The 10,472-nt window shown below is 48.1% G+C and overlaps 1 long non-coding RNA gene across 1 annotated transcript; it reads left to right on the top strand.

Moving 5' to 3' along the window:
- Positions 1–636: 636 nt before the first annotated feature.
- LOC142818378 (uncharacterized) lies at positions 637–7,255 on the top strand. The gene is made up of 3 exons (XR_012895874.1): positions 637–1,146; positions 5,208–5,434; positions 6,958–7,255. It is a non-coding gene; the product is annotated as an uncharacterized LOC142818378 (long non-coding RNA).
- Positions 7,256–10,472: the final 3,217 nt, after the last annotated feature.

Raw genomic sequence — 10,472 nt, 5'->3', positions numbered from 1 at the left:
AACACACACACAGCTTGATGCACACAGATGTATCCCTTCTCCCTCACCACCTACACAGACATGGACACACAGAGAGAAGCTGGCACTACTCGCATCTGCATTTGACCACATACAAATATGTATGTGTTCATAGCTGTGTGGTCAAACCTGCAAATTACACATGCCCACTTAACTCCACGCATCTGTTCTTATGAACACACACTCTTGTGTTCAGACCAGCACTCACATACAAATACCCACAAATAACACACAGTCTAGACCTGTAATACACCTTCATAGTGTTGGGGTCACAGGGCATAATCCTAGGTAACTCGGGGGGAGTGGAAGATCACAAGGATCGATGAAGCCCCCCCCCCCGCTCTAGGCCCAAGCACCCTAAAAGCCCCCTTCCCTCCCCCAAGCATAACTTTTCTCTAGCTCACTAACAGCTGGGAACAGCAAAACAGCAAGACCTTGAAGTTGCTTAGTTACTATCAGTAATATAGAAGAAGAATTCAGATGTGTTTCTGTAAAGGGGGAGGAGGAGGAGGTCCCAGCGTGGGAATCTTGCTTGTTACAGTTCACTATTCTCCTGCAAGTAAACAACCTGGGTATATAAGGAGGGAAAACTGCTTACGTTGGTGTGCTTGATTTGAGATGTCTGGTCTCCTCGCACCTATTTGAACGTTCAAATAAACTTTGTTTTGCTTCTTATTGGAGTGCGCACACCGGGCAACGAACCCAGCTGTTGCCCCCCTCTCGGGCACTGTGTGCCGGCAGCAATAGGAACATGCTGACATGCCAATATCCTTCACAAATTCAAAATGTGATTCGTACAGGAGTAAGAGTTCTCAATACTCCACTAAATGATAAAGCTGGACTCTAGTGATAAAACTGTCAACTAGTGGTCAGATATTAGAATGATCTTCATTGATTAGTGGAATCCTATTGCTAGATTCGTGTTTCATTTCTGCAAAATTACAAAAGCCAGGGCTCCCGAGATGCCCAACCCTCAACTTTGGAACAAAGATTACCAGTAGCTGGAGTCTAGGAGCTGGATTCTATTCCTAGCTCTGCAACTGATTCATACATCCTTGGACAAGTCATTTGTCTTCTCCATGTCTCAGTGTAACCACCTGTAATACAATATTTACCTGCATCAAACAAGTAAGTATTCTATTTTATCTAGATTCTTATAGAGTTCATCACTACCTGACCATCTTACAAAATATACATAAACCCAACTGGAGAGTCCTATAATTCATTTTTCTCTTCCCTTTTTCATGAATAAGAGGGGTTTTTTAATGTATATAATGCTAGAGTTAATTCATTAATGTTTGATGCAAGGGTTGTTGCAGGACTGCTTTATAGCTATGTGTGTGTATGTGTAAATAGTTAAAAGATAAAGTGATAGTAGATGGCATCATGACTGTAGAGTAGGTCCTCTGGTTTGAAGAACCAACAAAACTTATAACTTCCATTGGTAGCTCTTTATATCAGCTTTTAACAAGGTTACATAAGGTATCAGAATTAATTCATTATATTAAATTATTTAAATTAATTAATATTTGTAATTTCTTTGAAACCCTAGAATGACAAGTACCACAGTCCACAGAGTTAGCTAAGATTAGCCTTCTGGGGTTGCACAATAGCCCATAAAACTTTTTCACTTTTCATGCATTTAAAATACATTCTGCAAAAGGCTAATAGTGGCATCTCTTTTGCACTTCTTTCTTTTGCTTTTTATTACATAGGAATTACTTTTTCTCTTCCTTCATAAAAATGCCCACCTCAACTAGTACTCAGGCTTCTAACACATATGGAACATAGATTGATCAAGGATGAAAGATTAATTGACTTTTGAAAAAAATCTATAAAATGACATTTATGTAAACAGTAGTTTTTATAAAGACATTGTCATAAAATTATAAATTACTAATCCTTAATTTAAAGACTAACAGCTTTGTTTGGGCATAAGATTTCGTGGGCAAAAACACACTTCATCAGATGCATGGAGTAGAAAATTCCATCCATTTTTCCACTCTACACATCAGACGAAGTGGGGTTTTGCCCACAAAAGCTTATGCGCAAATAAATATTGGTCTTTAAGGTGCCACAGGACTCCTTGTTGCCGTTGGAGATATAGACTAACACAGCTACCCCTCTGAGACTTGTAACCATTAATTTATATTTGTTTAAAGATATAATTTGGATCTAACTTGTCATTTGAATTCACACACATTTACAATTACTCAAGTCTCAGTTTCCCTTCTGCTGTTTCTCACAAAGATGTTGTGTAATAGTGCATGGGAAACAGGCAGGTGGGTTTCTATGCTCTCTCCTCTCTGCTGCGTATCCAACAGTGAGACAATACAAGAATACTAATGAGTATTGAATCCAGAAATTGGATTTATGTATGACACATTCAGTTCCAATTAGGACTGGAATTAACCAAATTGGCCTCCATACTTACTTATTGAGATTTCTGTGTCTGCATTGGGAATCTGGATGAGCATGAGAAATAGTTTCTGGATTTCTGTGCACCCCATAAGCACTTTAGAATGGTACTGTTTTGAATAAATAATGTCACATAAAATTTTGTTAAGGTAAAGTTATGATGGCAGGCATAATAGCAGTGCATATTACATGTTGAGTACAAAACTGTTAGGATTTTGTGACTAAAGACTACAAGTTAAATCAGTCAGCATGCTCCCTCTAGTGTCATAGAATCATAGAACACTAGGACTGGAAGGGACCTTGAGAGGTCATCGAGTCCAGTCCCCTGCCCTCATGGCAGGACCCAGTGTCACAGAAGGAAATTACAACATGGCTTCTCTAGTTCAGTCAAGAGAAAATACATAACTGACCTTGGGGCTCCCGCAGCTGGCTGTGTGGCTGCCCTGCCCCCTCCTCCTGAGTCCTCCAGCCCCTGTAATGTTGTGCTGCTCTTGGCTGCCACCTGGTGAGTGGCTGCTGCCCGTAGGCGAGGGGGAGAGCGGCCGGGGGATGGAGAGCCCAGAGTGGGAGGTGGGTGCACTCAGGTGGCGGATGGAACTGTGCCCCCCCCCCACCTTCAGGTGGAGCACATTTGGGTTTCTGCCCACTTCTCCGGGCCAGCCAGCACAGGGCCACTGGGGCGCCTGAAGCTGTCCTCCACGGCCATGGAGATCTTCATATTTCCCCTGTCAGTCTTCCTCTCCAGCCCCACCATGGCGGTTCTGCTCCTGCACTGGGCCCCCAGCTCTGCCCCTTCCACCCAAGGCCCAAGGAACTTGTGTGTACTGTGAAATCAACAGCTAATTTCTAAGTTATTTGCAAAAAGAAAAAAAACTAGCGATTTCAGGTGCCTAAGTATCCTCTGGAGTCACAGTTAAAGTTGCCTCCCCCAGCCCTGTCACAATCTGAAATGGCCCCCTGGTGAGTCAGGAGTAGCCAGAGGGCTGCAGGAGGGCCATGGGTTCAAGCAAGATGCAGCCCCCATCTGACAGCATGGATCTCACCTTGAGCTGCAGGCCAAGCACCAGGCATAAGGGGCAAGTGCAGCTGTGGCTATGGAGCTGCCAGGGCTTCTGCAGAGCAGCACAAACTGTGGAGGAAGAACCCACTGAAGGGCAAGTGACCCACTCGGGATTTTTTACCCACTGTTCCATTTCACAATCTGATGCCATTCAAAGATAGCAGCCTGCCTTCTGTGCGTCATATCTTAGGGTAAATATTTAATCTACAATAACCCATTCCCCATGTAGCTCTTAAAGGAAGGGCTTGGCCAAGGACTGTGACAACTCCCTTTGCAAGAAAGAGAGACAATAGCCCTATACTCAGGGGAGCAAGGGACTGAGCAGCTTCCCTCATGTATCCTTAAGGATGGGTGTTGTCCTTTAATCTCTTAAAACTCCAATTACACATCTATGGATAGTGGTGTTAGGCCCTAGAGAATTGGGCCTAGTGCAGTTATGTTAAGACAGATCAAGGAAAGAGGTTAACAAAGGTTTCTGGGTAGTCCCTGAGCAGAACTAGAAATATGGCTCAAGCAAGGGGCAATCCCTACGTACTTGCTTAAGTTGCAAAATAAAGTAAGTGAAAGGCTGCGCCTGTGATGGGAACAGCTAGTTTGAGAACTGATAAGGTAACTCCCTGTTTCTGTTCTCACCCTGATCTTAACGAACTGTCTCTGCCCTCTGTTTGTTTTAACTCCCTGTCTCCTTGTTGTTTGGTACTTGCCTTCTGGGCTGATAAGAAAGCTGTTGACGCATTATGAATTGCTTAAGGCCATGAAGTATACGCATTAACACTAGAAGCTTCTAACTAATTAAGGGGGGCTGAGATGCTTGGGCAAATGTTTTATGACGCGACGGAACTGTCTATATAATCTTACTTGTTACTGAAATCGTGGCTGGTTCACTTGGGAGACGGGCCGCTCTCTATTGTAGTGCGCACTATTCAATAAAGAGCTTGTGATTGGATCTTGCTGGTGTTGCCTGTCTCTTTGCGGTCAGACAACGAACGGAGGCCGTCCGGGTTAAAGTCCCCGACAGTGGAAATTCCCAAAGGATATGATACAGAGTCCATCTTATTAATAGTAATAGAGATGTAGTCTGGTTACTACCAGATGTTAGTCTGGTGTAGCTGAAACAAAAGACAGGGCTATGCAGCACTTTAAAGACTAACAACATGGTTTATTAGGTGATGAGCTTTCGTGGGACTACAAAGGGAACCCTCAGAACTGTCATTCATGCTTAAATTTGACACTTTATGAATGGGCCGTAACAAAGATGCTAATTATCTTACCCATTACAAAGATAGCTTCCCCAAGTATCACCTCACATTCACACACACACTCATGTTAGTCTTTAAAGTGCTGCATAGTCCCGTCTTTTGTTTCATCTTATTAATGTTTGAAAGAGTACCTCTGCTGAAGATTACTTACCTCCTGTTTTTAAATTACAAACTCAAAACCAAAATGAATAAAATAAGTCTTTAGTTTGTTTTCAGATATTAATTCTGCAATAATGGACCAGCAAGAAGGAAAGCCTATCTATAAATGATCCTTTGTCATAGCATTTTATGTAACCATATTTTATGTTACTGGCTAGAGCAAGTAAGAGACAAGTTCTGGGCAGAAAGATCTGTTGTTCTGTTTAGCATTTTGAAGTTGATTCCTTCCCCCCCTCCCCCAAATCATGTGATGTGAAATAGTGTAACAAACATGGAGGTGTTTTGTATTTCAGGAAACTTGGGAGGAAACAACTTTGCCAGTACCTACAAAGAAGATGTCAGGAGCACAGAACAGGAAAGGAAAAGCTGAGATAATGAGTGCAATGAAGAAAGATGCAGACACAATGGAAAAATACTTGAAATCTGTTCATAGCAATCCATGCAGTAGGAGCCAGAGCCAGAGCCAGACAAACAGCGAGAGGCAAACAGAAGAGGTCCTTCCCCAGGCCTTAGGGAGAAGGTATTGTGGGAGTGGTTGGGGAAGTGGCCCAGGGAAAAGGCTACTATATGGTGGGGACAGGGGCAAGAGCCCCACTGGTAACCGCTACCTAGGGTCCCTGGGCCAGAACCCCAAGTAAGTGGGAGGGCCCAAATTCCCCCCAACCTTTCCCCACATCTGGTTGACTGCCACCGAGAGAAAAGGGAAACTTTTGGGCTGTGAAAGGGTCTTTTCCCTCCCAGCTAATGACTGGCCGATGAAGAAAAGGGCTCGTTAAGTGGGGAACCCTCGCCTCTTAAGCACTGAGAGGCAGTGGGAGGGTCGCCGTGAGCCTCTGAGGCTTCTTAAGAACTGCCAGGAAGCTCAGGACCCAGGGAGCACAGCCAGTGATCTGCTACAGGAGGTGCCAGATCATTACTGTGGAAAAAGAATCCAGAATGAGATAATTGAATTGTTGGTGAGGAAAGTACTACAAGATATTATTAAAAGGTTAAAGAGTGCCAAGTACTACACTGTGATATTGAACTGCACTTCAGATGCTTCAGAGGGGTAGGTCTTTAAAGTGCTACCAGACTATTTGTTGTTTTTTAAGTTTATCCTGCACTTCAGATGTAAGCCATTCCAAAAACATGTCTTTCACTGTTAGGTTTCTTGGCACTTCAGATGGTAAAGTGACCATTCAGGAACACTTTATTGGTTTTAAAACAGTAGACAAGACCACAAGGGAAGGACTAACTGATACTATACTCACTACTCTGAAGGAATGTGACAAATATCCAGTAGTAATAGAGATGAAGCCGTGTTAGTCTAGTCTTGCTGAAACAAAAAACAGGACTATGTAGCACTTTAAAGACTAACAAGATGGTTTATTAGATGATGAGCTTTCATGGGCCAGACCCACTTCCTCAGATCAAATTGTAGAAGAAAATTGGCACGACCATATATACCAAAGGGATACAATCAAAAAAAGTGAACACATATAACACTGGTTGATGACGAGGGTCTCCAGGATCTCCTCTGGGCTACTGTAGCCAGACAGGAACCCCCCCTGTAACATCCATCTTTGCTTGCCTGGAAGCATACAGGGCACACAGAGCAGTAAAATCAGCATCGTCTTTGAAGCCAGAAGGCCCAGATATGCTGGCTGCTGTGACCCTGGATGGCTGTAAACAGAGATACGCCAATTGTTGACCTCGAGGCTGCGAGAACTGCCTTGACTGAAACCTATATTGATACGAACACACACTGTCCGGGGGGAGAGATCGCCCACTAAGAAAAGAATGCCCAGTACTCCCAATTTAGTTCTCTCTCTTGCAAGTGTAAATTAAGTTGAAACTCCCTTGTAAGAACTGGCGTCACAAAGACAGACCAACACAATTTGGCATCTTAGATAAGAAAGAGGATACAGGCCCCTATGAGTATAAAGATGGGTCCGGCAGCACACTTACTCTGAGCGTCAATCTACCATCTATCTGCTGGTCGGGTTAGGTGATTGGCCTCCCGAGGTTCCACAGGGACACCCACCTCGTATTTGTCTTTCCTAGGAATTGAGGGACCGGCCCTGGCCTGATACGCTGGAGTCGAGAGACGCAGAAGGGGGTAAAAATTGTACCTGGATGTGTCCTTTGTCTTAAGTGTACACATAGACTTAGAGCTCTTTAAAGATTAAGCTGTCACTTGGTACCATTATTTCTATTTTCTATCTTTATTTTCTTTGTAACCATTTTTAAGATCTATATTTGCTAGCAGTTAAGAAATAGAGCAATAGCCATTGTAACCATATGATTTATAAGTTTTTGTAATAAACCTGTAACTGTTTAAGCTTTAACCTGACTCCTTCAGTTGCTGTAACAGAACAAAGCACAATTTAAAAGAACTCCAGCCGGTCATAAGGGACAGATACAGGCAGAGCTGGGCAGTTGGATCGTGTCGCTTCCAGAGGACAGATCCGTGGGGCATCTCTCAGCCTTCCCTAGGCTGCCCGCTGCGAAGGGATCACGTATCCTAGCAGTCAAAGTCTGAGGTGTAATAAGATCTCCCTGTAAACTCTGGGGCGTCTGTCAGCCTGGTCCTAGCAGTCAAAGACACAGACGTTAAACTTCTCGGGGCGCCTGTCGGTCTTTCCTAAGGCTGCCCGCTGCGACAGGACCTTGTGTCCCAGCAGTTGAAGACTCGGGTGTAACACACACACACTGCCCTGACCATCAGCTGACAGCTACGTACAGCGGGGCGCAGCCATTTCCAGGCGAGATGAACCACCTCAAACTGTTGGGCCCTCGGGGGTTTTCCCTCTTGGCACTTCCAGTCATGGTATCTCTGGGCCCGGGCTGCAGCAGTTACCCCTGCACGAGCCAGGATCTCCTCCTTGAGCCGAGGGTAGCTGGCTGCGTCCTCAGCTAGCAGATCGTAGTAGGCCCCCTGTGCTTCCCCACAGAGGAATGGTGCACATATGCTGGCACACTGCCCCTCTGGCCACGCCTCGCAGTGGGCGGCCCGCTCGAAGGCCAGGAGATAGGCCTCTACATCATCTCCCCACGTCATCCTGGGGAGGCAATTTGTGGCCTTCACAGCCACTGATCCCTCTACCCTGGGGGGGTCGGTCAGCGAGTGTTCCTAGCCAGTCCACCACCTCTCGGAGGAGGGCTCGGTCTGCAGCTGCCTGGCTCATGAGTAGCTGGTTTGTTTCCTGTTGTAGCCTAGAGACCTCCTGCATAGCCAGCCTCTGTACCGGGTGGCCTCCTGCTGGGCAGCTGTGCCCTGTACTAAGCCCTTCATCAAGTCCTCCATTGTAATGTACCCCCAAGTCCTTCACCAAGTAGGGCACTGGGGGCAGGGGGAGAGGAGACCCCCCACAAAACACCACCACCATGCACACCCCGCCTTATTTTTGTTGTGCTTTTTTGCTTGGTTGTTTTTTGCCCCTTCAAAGGAAAAACCCACTGTGCTGTGACCGAAATCCCACCCTTGACACCAGTTGTGCTGAGTCTGGGCAACGCCCCTGGGTCCTGTGCTTCCTGGTGGGGTCTTTGCATGTGCCTCAGAGGCTCACGGTGTTCCTACCACTGCTGAGGAGGCCAGGGTACGCAGCTCCAAGAGCCCTTTTCATCATAGGCAAGTCCGGGTTTTGGAGGTCAGTCCCTCTGATAGTCCAAGGGTCTTCCTTTCCTTGCTGGTGGCCCACCAGGCAGGAGGAGGATTGGGGGGAACCTGGTCCCACCTACTTGCTCTGGGGTCCAGCCCAGGGCCCTATGCGGTAGCCCTGAGTGGGGCTGAGACCTGGCCCTTGCCCCACTGACTAGCAGCCCCTCCCTGGGCCACTTCCCCAACCACTCCCTGGGTACTTCCTCTCTGGTATCTTGGAACAGGCCCCTTTAGTTTGCTGCCTTCAGGGCTTGCCTTCCACTGAACTCTGCCCCACCTCTGGTCCCTCTCTTTTCTCCTTTCCTTGCCTTGCCTGAGGGAAGGTTTTTATGGTGCACCCATAGGCCTTAACTGGTGGCAGGTGTTCTAATTAAGCTTCACTCCAGGCTAACTCCAGATGGGCTTCAGGTGCCCATCTGACCTAATGGCTGAGCAGTGGTCTCTGGCAGCCTATGCAGGGAACAGGAGTCCACTTACTCAACTCCTGGTGTGTCTGTCCTCCACCAAACTCCTGCAGCCACCTGCTTCCAGGCTGCCATACATCCTCCTTCCCCTTCACCCCTCATCTCTTCCTTTTTGGGAGGGATGAGTGTGTGTGTGTATGGGGGGAGGGGGCTACTGCTGTTGTGGCAGGCAGGCCTCAGCTACACCCATATTCTGGGCCAGGCCCCCTCTTCTCTTGACCTGCTTTGTTTGCTGGCACTATTGTCCTCTCCCAATTGTTTGTTCCTGTCCTTCTCTCCCCACCCATGACTGCAGTGGAGGGGCTGTCTTGTGATACCCCTGCCGCCCCTTCCCCACCCCTCCTCACATCTACCTCTGCCAATGCTGACCCATATGAGGCTGCCGGGCTACCTGCCCATACAGTGGAGATGGCGGACATGGATGGGGATTCTGGGACCCCTGACTGTTCCTGCTGCGGCACTTCCTGCCACCACTGTCACCATTAAGAATCCTTCCTGAAGGATAGGAAGGGCTAGGGCACCAAAAAGGGGAAAAGCCCCGCTGGGAAGGCTAAACTTCCTGTGGCGAAGGCTTACCCCCCTCAGATGTGGCCGGCCATGGCTTCCTGTCTTTCCCGTCCCCCTGTTTCTTCCACCAGGTCTGGGAGTGACGGTGTCCCAGCCCCCAGGGCGTACGCCCAGGTAGCCGCCACCCCCCGCCTCCCAATCCACTCAGGACATCTCCTGGATTTCCATCCCCGATGGCCATGGCCCCTTTCCCACCCTTACTGAGGGGCACAGCATCCGTTGCCTCCTGGTGTCAGCCTCGCCCCACGTGGAGACCTACGTGAGAGTGTTGGCACGCATGGTGGGGTCTGCAGCCATGGTGGTGGCCTCTAAGATGTTCAGGAAGGTGATATTCTTCCTGACATCCGAGGCCGCTGCCCAGGAGGCAGTGGAGAAGGGTTTGGCGGTGGGGGGAGTCCATGTCCCACTCGAGCCTCTGGAGGACCTGGGTGTATGGGTGGTATTTTCCTCCCTTCCTCCCCAATGCCACCCTACTTCCTTTCCTCTCCACCCTGGGGAGGCCCTTTTCAGTCCTAAGTCCCCTTCCTGTGGGCTGCAAGGATCCTAACCTCTGCCACATCCAAGTCCACATCCAAGTCCAACTACTGCCGGCGGGACGTGGCGGAGAAGCCCTAGAAGGGCCATTTCTGGTGCCCCATCAAGGGGCCCAGTACAGGGTATATTATGCAGTGGGGGAGGCCCGGTGTTTGCTCTGTCAGGTGACGGGGTACATCCAAAGGGACTACCCCCTGGCCTGGCCTGGCTTGGAGAGGAACGCGGGACTCCCGATGCCCGGGAGGGCACCGGCCCTACCATTCTGGGTGGCACTGACAGTCTGGAACCTGGGGTCTCCCCTCCTCCAACCATGACTGTCGTCAGTCTCGCTCGGGCTCCGCAGGGCCCAGACG

This window comes from Pelodiscus sinensis, chromosome 15, assembly GCF_049634645.1.
Source record: "Pelodiscus sinensis isolate JC-2024 chromosome 15, ASM4963464v1, whole genome shotgun sequence".
Taxonomy (NCBI): domain Eukaryota; kingdom Metazoa; phylum Chordata; order Testudines; family Trionychidae; genus Pelodiscus; species Pelodiscus sinensis.
Note: the sequence above shows the minus strand (reverse complement) of the source record. Positions and strands in the feature narration are given on the sequence as shown.